Below are 15,405 nucleotides of genomic sequence, written 5' to 3'. Positions count from 1 at the left end.
AAACCCTAAACTATCGAACATAGATGCGAAAAAACTTACCAAATCGGCCTCAAATGATGCCCACCCGCCACTCCCCAAGTGGTGGGAGCTCCCTGCCTCTACTCACGCTTTGGCTGCCTCCTTTTGTTGCTTCCACTTGTCGGGATTCTCGCGCGCTTCTTTCTTCGCATGCTTCTAATCTTCTTTGGCCAGCCAATCTGGTCTGTTCCATCCATGCTTGATTGCTTTTTGCACTTCGAAACGCTTATGCTTGCAGTATTCGCACATTCGAACCTTCATCACGTCTTCATTGAAGCGGTCATCCCGTGTTGGAACGGGAAACTCGTCATGAAGCATACTGATGACTCTGTCTTTTAATTCATTCGGTAGTTCACTCCAGGTGTTTAGTATGTAGTGTCTAAACTCCTGAGAGCAAAGACCGCGCATGCGCGAAATCACCTTCTTGCCGTCATCATCCAAGATGATGCCACTGCTGAAGTCGACGGAGTACGGCAAGCCCTCTTGCCGCTGACGTGTGAACCTGGGTGTCTCGACATGGGTCTCTAGCGGTGTGTCAACGGGGGTACGGACGCCAGGTGTCTCCACTAGAGTCTGAGCCCCGAAGCGAGGAGTGTCCATCGGAGTGACTCCTGGAGGAGTAGCTAGTGGTGTGTAGCTGTGGGGAACAACACTCAGCCGCACAAAACCTGGTGTCGAGGGCGATGCCATGGCTGGTGTCGAGACGGGCAAAGAAGGGGAGGGTAAAGAGCCTCGTCGAACACGAGGCGGTGTCGAAGCATCGGTGGTGCCACCCCCACAACAACCACCACCGCCACCACTAGAGCGCCGGTGCCTAGACGAGTGTGAAGATCGTCTCGTCGACACCGAAGCTTCGTAGCGCGCTGAGGACTCCGAAACAGAGGGAGATGCGGATGGAGTAGGAACGTGCGATGGTGCGCCAGAGCGATGACGCTCCCCGTACCACTGTCTCTGCTGGGGTGACAAAGAAGAAAGAAACTCCTCATCATCCATACCTCCATTAAACACACGAACATTTAAACTTAATATTGAATAAATGGAGTAGAAAACATGGACAAGTAGAGAGAGAGAGAGAGAGAGAGAGAGAGAGAGAGAGAGAGAGAGGAGGAGGTGCTCGTCGTCTCTCCTAATGAGAACATACCTAGAGCATACATACCTGAGTGGACGCAAAGACCATTAAATACAATGACGCATATAAATACAATGACGCAATGACGCAAATATTTAAAGAGCCGGAGAATCATACAAGAACTTGAATGTGCTTGTAGTTTTGGAATGCTCAAAGGCTAGCAGCAACAGAAAGCGTTCTTCTTCTATTCAACTTGAGTGATGAAAGAGGCAAGTGCATAACTCTGAATTTACAAAACGAAGCCATCCAGTTCAAATACAATATTTATGGCTTTAAGAGATCTCTCTCTCATCCTCGCATAGCTCAGCATAACTTCCTATATCTATATAGAGCTCTCCGTTTAAACAGATGTCCTCTGTTTCATTTTGTAGATCCTCTTCATGGACCCCATAGAGAGTAGCAGCTTGATATTCGTCTGGCACCACCTCCACGGCTTCTGACTGGGCATCTTCTCCGATCTCCTCCATTGATGCCGCTGTGATTGGCACATGGTAGCCTTTATACGTCCGTGCACTACGAGGGGCTACCTCTATGACGTACCACCAGTTTGATGCAGACTTTGTAGGATGAAATACAACCTGCCAGAGCCACATAACTTACATGAGAGCTTCCAAGCACATAAATTCTAAAACACACGTTAACTATTTATATACTTACTTGTTCACAATGCTCGGGTAGTACGAAAGTGTCTCTTAAGTTAGTCCATTTCTTAGTTGAATCCACTTCAAGAAAACCAGACTCTCCTCTACGCATAGTAGCGTTGCGACTCTCCATGATTATCTTGAACCACTGCACGTCGAACAAGTCAACAAAAAATCCTCTATAATTGATCCTCAAAATCTCTTGTAGCTTGCCGAAGTAAGTGAGTTCCGCCACCACAGGATCTACATCAGAGGACCGTCGTTAATTAGACTACTCAAATTTTTCCATGATTCCACAATCTTGAGTAAAACGTTTTTTGTCGATCCGTTCCACCCTGAAATGTCGACCTTTACACCATGCTGATGTGTATGACTTATACTACAACCAAGAAAGATTATGAGTGGCCGTTCAAACATCTTGAAAGTTACTAGTCGTACATTGCAAACTTACCTTGGTCGCGCAACCCCTAGAGTACTCCCACTCTTCCTCAGTCACTTCTTCACCGCACTGTTGTGCGCTTTTCAGTTGGTTGTGCAACCATCTTAATCTCATGAATGTTGGTAGGCTCTCCAGACCCGTCGGATAGTGCATCGGTGGTCGTCTTCCCCGTCTCCACTCGATTCTTGCCCTTTGTCTCTCTTGCTTTGCATCCTCATATTGTGAGACATTCTTCGTCTTTTATCTCTCTCTCTCTCTCTCTCTCTCTCTCTCTCTCTCTCTCTCTCTCTCTCTCTCTCTCTCTCTCTCTCTCTCTCTCTCTCTTTGTTCACACTGTAAACTACCTCACAGTCTCTAGTCATGTCCAATCCCCGTACACCTCGGTCTAGAGGTGCACGGAGATCAGAACCACCGGGTTATAATCTCGTCTTTATTGGTCAATGCCTATATTTGTGGGTACAAGAAATCTACACACCCACGTCTACATGATACTGCATGTAGTGGACAAAACCCCTTTGCCTCTTCTCTAGCTGTAGCATTTCACAGCATCTTAACATCTTTTCATAGTAGATCTTTGTTTGTAGCATGCAGGTACGTCATTCTTGCAATGTAGCTGATGTCTACTCAAGGCACTTAATTCTTATTCTAGATATGACGGGATGTGGTGTGTGTGTGTGTGTGTGTGTGTGTGTGTGTGTGTGTGTGTGTGTGTGTGTGTGTGTGTGTGTGTGTGTGTGTGTGTGTGTGTGTGTGTGACCCTTGAAATCGTCATCTTACATCACTAATTTCTGTGTATGTTGAATTTTCTCTTCCATTAGCTGAACATGACGGCTTATTGTATGGTAGCAGCAGTCGAACATGCAAGTGGAATTGCTGGTCCTCATGGACTGTCGAGGCTGTGAGCGCAGGAAATTTTCTCGCCATTTCTTCTAACCTTATCTTAAATGATTTCCTCGCCATTTCTTCTAACCTTAATTAAATAACCTAAATCTAATTTAATATAACATATATAAACCTAAATATAATTTAATATAACGTAAATCTAAATCTAACGTAAATAAACCTAAATCTAATCAAACGTAAATCTAACTAAAAATAAGCATAAATCTAATCTAATTTAACTTAAATAAACCTAAATCTAATTTAACGTAAGTCTACATCTAACCTAATCTTTAACGTCTTTTGAGATAGTTTCTTATGACGTTAAAACTCTCTTCTTCTTGTGTGTGTGTGTGGGTGTGTGTGTGCCAATAAAAAGAGAAAAATGGTATAACCTTTCTATCACCCAAGTGTGGTAGATTGGTTATGCCATTTTCCTCTTGAATAACAAGTCTTGGTTTCAACTCCTCATCGTCTAGATTTTTAGGTCTCTTTGATTAGTTTCCTACGACGTTAAATTAAACTCTCTTCTTCTCGGGTGTGTGCACAAAAAAAGGAGAAAAATGGTATAACTTTTCTATCACCGAAGTGTGATAGATTGGTTATGCCATTTTCCTTATGAATAACATGTCTTGAGTTCAACTGCTGTCGACTAGATCTTTAAGGTCTCTTGAGATACTTTCCTACGATGTTAAAACTCTCTTCTTCTTCTTCTTCTCTCTCTCTCTCTCTTTTCCTCTCTCAATGTGTGTGCATTCTTTGATTATGCATGTGTGTGTGCGTTTTTTTGGTTTATGCATGCTCTCTCTCTCTCTCTTTTCCTCTCTCAATGTGTGTGTGCTTTCTTTGATTATACATGTGTGTGTGTGTGCATTTTTGGTTTATGCATGCTCTCTCTCTTTTCCTCTCTCAATGTGTGTGTGCTTTCTTTGTGTATGCATGTGTGTGTGCGTTTTTTGTTTATGCTTGTGCTCTCTCTCTCTCTCTCTCTCTCAAAAACACAATGTGTGTGTGTGTGTGAAAGGGAGGGAGAGAGAAAGAAGGGAAGGGACCATGAGAGTGAGGAGAGGGAAGGAGCATACCTAGCTCTCCTTCCTCTCCTCGTGTGTGTGTGTGTGTGTGTGTGTGTGTGTGTGTGTGTGTGTGTGTGTGTGTGTGTGTGTGTGTGTGTGTGTGTGTGAGAGAGAGAGAGAGAGAGAGAGAGAAGGAGAGAGAGAAAGAGGAGAAGGGAACATGAGAGTGAGGAGAGGGAAGGAGCATACCTGGCTCTCCTTCCTCTCCTCGTGTGTGTGTGTGTGTGTGTGTGTGTGTGTGTGTGTGTGTGTGTGTGTGTGTGTGTGTGTGTGTGTGTGTGTGTGTGTGTGTGCGTGGAGAAGATAGAGATAGAGAGAGAGGGAGAGCGTTACCTTGCTTGCTTGAGCGCGAGTCAAAAACTCAGATCTGAGATCTGAGTTTTCGGACGCTCTCGGTTATTTTTTTTAGCTCTATTGGCATCGCTATATGCGTCGCTATAGGCGTCGCTATGTTACAAGAGCGACGCTCATAGCGACGCATATAGCGACGCCGTGCATTTTCATATTTGAGTGTCGCAGTATGAGCGTCGCTAATGTTAAGCATGGCTTGTAGTGTAAGGTTGGATGCAAGCAAAGACAAGGAAAGTTATTTGGAACATTCACGCACATACAAAACACTTGTTCAAAAAAAGAGGAGGAGGTGGGAAGTTAAAAAACAACTTCTTTTAGCACAAGAGAAAGCACATGCATGTGGCAAGTTTTGGCAAAATCTAAAAGGCAAGCGTGTTGAGATCTTTGGTGACTTGAGTCTTGAAAATATGTATATGCATTGCAAGAACCTTTATGAGAAACCCAATATTGATAAGATGGAGTGTTGTAGCTCCTTTCTGTTTATGCCTCCTTTCTTTACCATTGAAGATGTATGCTACGCGCTTGAGAAAATTGCTACCCGCAAGGCAAGGGACCTTCAAGGTGTCAAGGCTGAAATGATTAAATGGACAAGCAAGAAAACACAATATTGGATATGCGATATGTTTAACCTTACACTTCAGCATGGCATGTCTCATGATTGGAGTGAAATTTGGATCAAATCTTTGCACAAAGGAGCAGATGTAAACAATGTGAACAACTACCGCACTATAATGGTTGGTTCTTTTATGGAAAAGTTATTTGGATGTATCATGGAGATGAAGATAAGTGACTGGGTTGAAAAGAACGACAAACGTATGCTACACCAAGCAGGTTTTTGAAAGCATCATAGCACTATTAATCACCTTGTCACTCTTCGAGTTCTTATGGAAGCGTCTCGATTGAAAGGAAAAAAGTTGTATTATTGCTTTGCGGATTTCAAGAAAGATTTTGACACGGTACCGTGAGGAAATCTTTGGAGACGTATGCAAAGCCTTCAAGTGCCGAGAGAATTTATGCATGCAGTCTTTCACATCTACCAAAAAGTGATATGTCAACTACGTATGGGAGATGGAATTTCAGAAGATTTTGCAAACACCATTGGTGTCAAACAAGGATGCCCACTTTTCCCAACCCTATTTGGGCTACTCATTGATGAGTTGGAATGCATGGTTCTTGATTTTATGCAACAAGAAGGCATAGAAGAGGTTAAGATTGGAAATGCGGTGATCATGCTTTTGCTTTATGCCGATGATGTAGTGCTCTTGGCACATACCTTAGAAGATGCACAAAAGCTTATGAGTGTCTTGGAACGCTTTTGCCTACATAGCGGGCTGATCGTGAATGGGTCCAAAACCAAGGTTATGCTTGTAAAGACCCTCAATGGTGAAAATCCATGCATTGTATATAACAATGAGAAACTTGGAGTGGTAGATAGCTTCAAGTACCTTGGCCTTGAGGTTCCATCCAATCATAAATGGAAGGATTGTGCAATGTGTTGCTTGGAAGCCGGAAAGAGGGCTTATTATGCATTTGAGAATATGTGCAATGCTGGAGAGATCAAGTGTTGGGCTCTCAAAAAGTACCTCTTTGACACATTGGTGACACCGGCGCTTCTTTATGGAGTGGAGGTGTGGGGTGGTAGCATCAGGAAGTCTACTTGGAAAGAGTTTGAGAATGTCCAAAAGTGTTTTCTCCCCAACTTTCTCCAAGTCAAGACACAAACACCCTACATGCTCTTACTTCTTGAGTCCAGATCGCTTCCCATTGAGGTTTGGGCATGCAAAGGGTTGTGGAGTACATGCTTGGAATAGAGGGGACGAAGATATTCTCTGTGAATTAGATAAGATCAAACAGAGGAATTTGTCACTCCGCAGCTATGTGGAAAAGTTAAAAGAGCTAACCAGGCAGTTGCAAGAACCTCCATCTGAGAAGAGATTGAGGGCATGGTTCTTGAATGGATTCAGAAGCAAGAAGCTTAGGGAGCAGGAGGTACCAGCTCCTACAAAAAAATTCAATGATCTGGTCCAAAGGGCATTAAAATTGGAACAACGGGCTAAAAAGGAAAAGAGCCACAAGAAGCGAAGGACCAGTAGCAGTAGCTCTGCTACTGAAACTTCTGATTCCAGTGAAATGTCCAGCAGCTCTGAGAGTAACTCCAATGAACGAGCAAAGGAGAAATCAAAGAAGGGATCATGGACCAAGAAAATTGAAGAGATGGCTAGGCAGATTGTAGAAATTAGCCACACAAGACAGCCAGTCCGAAAGATGGAGACTTGGTGTTCAAGATGCAAATCCAAGGACCATATCTCCGTGAATGTCCACAATGTACCTACTGCAAGGCCTTTGGTCACCTATGGAATAATTGTGGCATGAGAATTCACCACTTTAAGAAAGGAAAGGATCTGTCAGTGGTTGCCTACACTGAACTAGTGAAGGTAGAACCAGTCAAGGTAGCTCAAGAGGAAAGACCAGGTACCAGTGGTACTAGTCAGGGACGTGGCAGATACCAACCAGGAATGGGCAGAGGCAGAGGAAGAGGCAACTTCCAGAACACGAGCATAAATTTCTATACTTGTGGGAAGTATGGTCATTTTGCAGCCCAATGTCCAGATGCACCTGTAACGACTACTACTGAGGCTAAGGCACCAGAGCCAGTCCTAGTCAGGGTAGTTACCAGGAGCAAGGGACTAGTCATTGAAGAAATCCTAGACATTTCAGAAGTACCAGTCAATTCTAGCAGCAGCAAGTGGACTCAACAAAGAGAAGTTTGGAAGGCCAAAGGTAAAGAGAAGGTGGTAGATGAGTGGCAAGAGCAGAGGGAACTAGCAGCTAAAATCACAGAGGATTTAGCTAAGAAGCTGTCAGAGTAGCCAGAAAGTTCCGAAGCAAGAGTCATTCAGAGGAACTAGCCCAATCGACTGATAAAGATCAGTCAGTACCGGCCATGACAGAGACCATGCTGGCTGTGGTACATGGACTAGCTGATGAAATGGGAATGGATGGAAAGAGTGGAAGCACTGCAAAAGAAGAATGGCAGTGTGAAGATACCAGTTCTTCAAGCTTTGACAATCAGTCTGACCAAGAAAGAGAAGAAATTCAGGTAAAAATTTGTGATAGAATCCAGAAGCTGACTGTAGAGCTGGAGGATATAAGAAAAACCTTGCTTGAGGTGGCCAACTTTATCATACACCGCAAGAAGGCTGAGGCGGAGGCCAGAACAGTGGACCTGACGGCTGTCTGGGATGATGAAGTTCCACTTATTCAGGTAGACTACAAGGTCAAGAAGCAGTGGGAACCTCTCTCAAGCGTTATCCTGGACGGAGGGGCAGGAGTCAACATAATGGGAGCCCATCTTCAGCAAAGAATAGGTATCACTAATATGAAACCAGCACCATTCAAAGTAAGAATGGCAGATCATAAAGTCATATAGGCGACGGGTATGATTGAAAACATGCAGATAAGAGTTGGGAGGGAGAAATTCAAAACCAGTTTCCTAGTCCTGGATGTGCAGGGAGCATATGGAATGCTACTAGGGTGCCCATGGTTGAGAACAGCACATGCTGTTCATGACTATGCAAAACAAACTTTGACCATAGAAGGGGCCAGTGGCAAAATCCAAATCCAGACCAACAATACCAGGAGCTGGAAAAAGGAACTGAGGCCGAGGAGTTGTGTCAGAAGTATAGAGCCAAGAAGATCAAGCGAATGCTAGCGGCTATGAACATATTCCCTCTGGCAGAAATCGACTTAAATGCAGTCTTGCTGACCAAAGAGCAGGCTGACAAGCAGAAGAGACAATTCCCTGATTAGTTTACCGAAGTCAATACAGGGGAAAGAACAGTTCAGCTAACAGGAAGGATGGTGGAACCAGCTGATACTGGTATAGTAGAGGAACCAGTATGTTCTGAAGAGTACCCACTGGATCAGAATAATGATTCAAAAATGAATAGACCATCCTGGGAATACGCTGAAGAATCGACCAAACGAAAAGGAGGCGGACCAAATTGGTTGCTTCCAGACGACCAAGAAGTAGAAGAGTGGAACCTAGGATCAGAGGAAAATCCCAGAATGATCAAGGTTAACAAGCACCTCAACCCGGCAATGAAGGAAAAGGCACGGAAAATGTTCCAGAACTATAAATATGTGTTTGCCTGGGAACATACAGATCTGAAGGGAGTAGATCCTGAAGTCTGTCAGCACCGAATACCACTAAAACCGGATGCTAGGTCAGTAAGATTGCAAAGATACCGGATGAACCCCAACTATGCAAAGAAGGTCAAGGAGGAGATTGATAATCTTCTCAAGGCTGGGTTCATTACGGAAGTGGAAAGCAGTGATTGGCTATTTCCCATAGTCGTTGTCCCCAAGAAGAATGGAAAATTGAGAGTTTGTGTCGACTATAGGAAACTAAATGCCCAGACTATTAAGGATCCATTTCCCTTACCTTTTACTGATATGTTGCTTGATGAGATCGCAGGATATGAGATGTATAGCTTCATGGATGGTTATAGCGGCTATAACCAGTTACAGATTGCTCCTGAAGATAGAGTTAAGACCACTTTCATCACTGAGTGGGGAGATTTCATGTATCTGGTGATGCCTTTTGGCATATGCAATGCACCAGCTACTTTTCAGTGGTGTATGATGGAGATGTTTAATGAATTTCTTCATCGGTTCCTCGCCATTTTCATGGATGACTTCATTGTCTATTCAGATGAGGAACAGCACCTTCTATTCCTAGAAATGGTTTTCAAACGCTGTAAGGAGAAGCGGATTTGTTTGAATCCATTCAAATCTGTGTTTCTTGTCTGGAAGGGACAGCTACTGGGACATGTGGTTTCCCGCAATGGAATAGAGATGGCCAATGACAAAATACAATGTGTTCAGCAAGCTAAAGCACCCAGAACTGCTTCAGAGTTGAGTTCTTTCTTGGGTTATGTGAATTTCTATAGAACATTTGTACACAAGTTTGCTTCTCAAGCAGTACCACTATATGAGCTTACGAAGAAGACCAGTCAGTTCAACTGGACTGCTGAGTGTGAGGAGAGTTTCCAGAATTTGAAAAAAGACATTACCAGTAAACCAGTCCTTAGGTAGCCGAATTGGGATATTATTTTCCATGTACATATAGATGCTTCGGGATTGGCAATGGGGGAAATATTAGCTCAGCCAGATGGCAGAACAGACTATCCAATTTATTTTGCTAGTCGCGCGCAGATTCAGTCAGGCTAAACAAGGCTATATGACTACTGAGAGAGAAGCCCTTGGAATGGTTTTTAGTGCCACGAAGTTCAGGCATTACCTATTGGGAAAGTTATTCCATTTTTATGTGGACCATCAAACTCTTCTGTTTCTGATTAACAAAGTCATTATTCAAGGCTGGCTGATAAGATGGATGATGTTCCTTATGGAATTTGAATTTAGAATTTTCCATAAACCTGGCCGAAACCATTGTGGAGCTGATTTTCTTTCAAGAAGTATGGAATTATATTCAGAATCACCCTTGAGAGATGAACCAGTGGATGCTGATTTATTTCAGTTAGAGGCAGAAGAGTCAGTGGATCCTAAATGGTATGATATTTATCAATTTCTTTCCCAAGGTGCCTTTCCAGAGGATTGGAAGAAGAATCAGAAGAAAGCTCTGATCATAAAAAGCCTAAAATTTACTATCATAGGAGGGTTACTTTATCGACAGGGTGTCGATGGTATACTTCGACGATGTGTCCCTATGGAAGGAAGAATGCAAGTGATTTCAGAAGCGCATAATGGTGAGTCAGGTGGACACTTTTCCAACGAAGTAACCTACAAGAAGATTCTGCAAGCTGGTCTGTGGTGGCAAACACTGATTGCTGATGTCAGAAGTTTTTGTAAAACTTGTGACATATGCCAAAGAATGGGTCGACCAACAGATGCTGCAGATATGACTCCCTTGATGCCAATACAACCACTGGGAGTATTCATGAAATGGGGACTAGATTTTATGGGAACTTTTAAGAAGGTGACTCCCAGGAAGAACAAGTACATAGTAATGGCTACTTGTTATGTTACCAAGTGGGTTGAAGCTAAGGCTCTTCCTGAAAACACGGCCAAGTCAACTGCAAGGTTTCTATTTGAGAATATTGTCTACCGATATGGATGTCCAGCAGAGATTGTGACTGATCAAGGAACACATTTTATCAATGACACTATGGAAATCCTATTGGATATGCTTTCAGTCAAGCATCGGAAATCTACTCCTAACTATCCCAGATGCAATGGACACGCTGAAAGTAGCAACAAGACAATAAAGACTATTCTCACAAAAGTGGTGCAAAAGAAACCAAATTAGTGGGATTTGAAACTTCAGACTGCTCTATGGGCTTATAGGACAGCTTATAAGGTAACCACTGGAATGACACCATTCAGAATGGTGTATGGTACTGAAGTTGTGGTTCCTATGGAGTTTGTGATCCCCAGTCTGAGAATGGCTATGAAGTATGGATTAGACTTCAACCATAAGCTTAAGAACAGGCTGGATGAACTAATGCAATTAGATGAACTCAGGCAAAGGGCTATATTGGAACAAGAAATTGTTCAACAACGAAGGAAGCACTAGCATGATCGCCGAATAAAAGTTTGAGAATTCAAAAAAGGAGACTTAGTGCTTCTATATCAGTCTAGACTGGGTCCAAAGAAGCCGAACTTGAAAATTGCATGGGTAGGACCTTTTGAGGTAGATTGGGTCTTCTCCAATGGCACAGTCAGACTGAAAGATTTATCTGGATTGATGTTACCAGGAGTGTATAATGGAGCTAAGATCAAGCTTTATTATTCAGAGACCAGAGAAACTGAGCCAGAACAAGGTACTAAGGAACTAAAGGTTGTTGATCAAGAGATATTGGAATCAAACATTTTTGGACTTTTTCATGTGCAACTAGTTCCAACTTCAGAACCAGTACCAGAAGGACCAGATCAGGCTGACCTTAGAATCAGTACCAGTATGTTCAAGCCATACTGGAAATCAATCCAGTACCAGTATGGATACACTTTCCAATTTTTAAGCGCCCAACGGTCAAATGGCACGCCAGTGGTAATTATTTCAAGGATGGGTCGCAGTCTTGTCCAATGCATGTCTCCCACGACAGCATCAACGCACAAAAGTCTAGGAGAGGCGAGTGGTGGAGCTTTTACGGCGCGAACATGTATAATAGTCAGGAGAGTTAGCATTTTTCCTCGTAAATCCCCTACGCGACGCTTTCCTCCTGTTAACCATTCGCCATCGCCAAGATTCGAGGTTTATTCACTACAGCCACAAACTTCGATCTCTGACGAGACAATTAACTATCAACTAGCTTTGCCAGCGACACCAGGAAACGGCTTTGACACGACAAGTAAGTCATCTTTTCCTTCGCCTGTTTCATCGTCATCGACCTCACAGTGTATGGGTAGAAGGAAACGCTCAGAGAAGATGCAGGAGTCTCTTGAGGAAACCTAGGCCATAGTTGATGAGGCAAAGGCAAGCCTTCCCATTATCCCATATAGTAAGATCCAGCGTTATGTATTTACTGATCAAGCGATGACTCTGCTACAACTCTAGGATCTTCGAGTTGTGTTGCAAGCTACAAGGATTGCTTTTGATGTAGACATCATCAAGCAAGTTCTTGATTCCTTCGACGCTAAAAATGGCAGTGCCATGGTAAATAGTAGGAAGGTGTCAGTGACACCAGAAGCCATAGCATTTGCATTCTGAATGCCCAATGAGCCCAAACCTTCTGTGGCAATTGCACAGCAGATAAGTATAGCTCTGAAGGAGGATGAAACGGCTAGACAAAAGCGCAAGGCAAGTGCTCAAGGATTTCCAGTAGCAGGACTGGAAGCCTCCACTGCTTACAGGTTTGTAGCCGAAGCAATAAGCCTTAAGAACAACCCAACGTATGTATCCGAAAAATTGTTTGCTATGCTGTTGGCCAAGATATTAGATCCACAGGTTCCTATCAACCTTTGTCAAATTCTCTCGCATAACGTACTCCAGCAGACTGCCAAGCTAAAATCTCAAAATGTTTTCAAGGCCTGGTATGTTTGGCGATTCCTGTATTCGGCTACTGTTGCAAATGTTAATGAGCAGGTAAAGAAGGCTTGGAGTGAGAAGCCAATTTTTGAACCAAAGAACATTGAACTGTCCTCAAACGACGAGGAAACAGACAGTCAAACCATTTCAACCGACCTGAAAAGGAAAGCAACTGCAGAACAGGCTGGCAGTTCAAAGAAGCAAAAAATTACACTGACAAAAAGCAATGAGTTTTTGAAGCAGATAGAAAGCCAGGTCAAGACAGTAACCACTGAGAAAGCTGTCGTGAGCTAGACTGAGCAGCAATTTGCTCAGAAGACTGTGCCAGACCAGTCAGTTTTGTAAAAAATACAATTGCTACCGGGTCTGGGAAAGATCATGCCAAGCCAGTCACTGTTGAGAAGATAGCAGACCAGTCAGGGGACAAAGTCAAGAGTCAATTGGACAAAGGGAAAGGTCCAGCGTTCTTGACTTTGCATGGTGGAGTTCCTACAAATACTGGAAACCTTCTGCAAGTGGTAAAACAGGATAAGTTGTAGCAAATACAGACTCAGCAATTGAAAGGGCATCTTCTGCTCAGCAAAGCTGATTATGCAACTCTACCCTACGTGGCTCCAGTGGCAATATATGAGCCTACTGATTCTGATCCAACCACAGTCAAAGACAGATGTTCAGTCCTTATACAGTCTTCTTGGAATACCATTGTCAGTTGTATGGGACAACTGATGGAGGTTGCTGGATCAGAAGAGGAAGTCAAAAAGCTCAAAGCTGACTTGACAGAAGCACATTATCAGATCGAAAAGCTCCAGAAAGCCCAGGAAGAGCAGAACATACAACACAGGGTACTGGAAGCTCATTCAAAAAGGACTAATGAGTTGCTAAACAAAAAGTTAGCTAAGGTTGAATCTAAAATAATGATCATCAAAAATCAATGAAATGAAGCACTGAGAGCTGTTGAGCGGGCTGAAACAATGCTCAGATGAAGCGGACGGAATTCAGAAAACTGCTACTGCACCATACAGCTCTGAAGGCTTCTCTGACTGAAAGATACATTTATAACAGCTTGTCTGAAATTTTAAATCCATCAGGCAATGCTGTTTTCAATTTAGAGAATTTAAAGTCCTTGATGGAAAGTATGCAGAGTGATTTGCAGGACAAGGTGAGTGAGTACAATAATGCTATGATGAACCAAGCTATAATGGATTATATTGAGCAGCACACTTCTCCAGATGAGGAAGAAGAAGACGAGGAAGATGACGCTGATCAAGAGGAGGATGATCAAGAAGCTGGGCATACAAAGGATGATGATGATGCCCCACCACCATCTCCACCTCCAGGACCTGGTACTGGTGGGACAGGGCCAAATGAAGGAGGCCAGTCACACAGCCAGACCAGCCAAGCCAGAATGAGGGCCAGCAGGAAGGACAGGAGAAAGAGCACCAGTCGGGTAACCAGCAGACTGAAGAGCAGCAACCCAGTCACACTAGGAATCAGCCAACTGATCAGTCCCATCTCAGCAGAGATGCTAAAGGGAAAATGAAAGTGCAGGATGAGGGACCAGTTGTTGATCATCAGCATTCACTGCAGCTCATTACCCTGAATACGCAATTGAGACATCAACAGACCTCCATAACCAGACAGTATCTGGAGGATGAAGATCTCTTATCTAACTTGGAAAGATTTGAAAGGCTATATGTGGGAGCCAGGAAAATGGTAGAACATTGGAAATCAGCAGCTTTCCATGATAAAGAAGCTTGCTGACTATCTGCGCATCCCAGTACAGTCCAGCTGCTACTGGAACCAGTTCCTGAATGGATACTCAATGCTGATGAGAGAGTGGAAAACCCGCACTGGCAAAGGCAGTCTACTACAGATTGTCGCTCCCTAGCCCTGGAACTGGAACTTCTATTGGGTAACAAACCAACTTACCGTTGTATGAAGGATGTTAGGGTACAACTCAAGGAAGTTTTGGTGCAAATGCAAATTGCCGGAGGTGTCTTGGATCAGAGAGTCAAAGCCATTCTAGAGGACCAGACAACCACTAGCAAAGGACCTCATACGCGAATGTTAGTCCGAGCACAGGCTACTGCTCTCCGAACACTGTTCCAGCTAGTGAGAATCACCAGAAAGATGATGCAGCAGGAGAACCAGGTTGTTCTCAATTTCTTAGAATTTGTGCCTGATTCTCCAGTTCTCTTGTATGCAGTTCCAACAAGAGAAACCGAGCTGCCAAGATTCTTTCCAGCGCTATATCCTCAACATCAAGAACCAGTTGATCGTCTCACATATTTCAAAATCATTGATGAGCTTCAGGACTGGTATGAGCGATCAACTGTGGAATGGAAGACTTGGCAGACGCTGTTCAATGATGCTCTCCAAATCAATGACATTCAGACACTGAAAGAGGAGATGCATAGGATTCAGCTGTGTATGGGCCAGTGGAAGATTCAAGTCAGAGGACAAAACCAGGATTACTAATCAGTTGCTATAACTTACGGTTGAATCTTCCAAATTGCCTGAAAAGACATTGCAGCAAAGTTGGGACTGGCACCATAGTACAGGGAGATGGCTGAGATTCTTTTCAAAGCTTGAGTCAAAACTAATCAGCCTCTTCCAGAAGGATGGATCCATACTGCTTCGCATTGTCATCAGTTGGCCAGAACCAGACTGAGAAAGGGCAGGCGTACACTCTATGATCCTAACACCAAAACCTATCATTCTCTCACACCTTATGAAGTAGAGATGACCACCGAACGGTGGGATCAGCTTGAGCAGGAGGCCATTTACCGACTGATTCAGAAGGAGAATGCTAGTATTGGGACTTCTCA

This window comes from Adiantum capillus-veneris, chromosome 4 (genome assembly GCF_014529385.1).
Source record: "Adiantum capillus-veneris isolate H3 chromosome 4, ASM1452938v2, whole genome shotgun sequence".
NCBI classification, from domain to species: domain Eukaryota; kingdom Viridiplantae; phylum Streptophyta; class Polypodiopsida; order Polypodiales; family Pteridaceae; genus Adiantum; species Adiantum capillus-veneris.
This window is presented reverse-complemented; position numbering follows the sequence as displayed.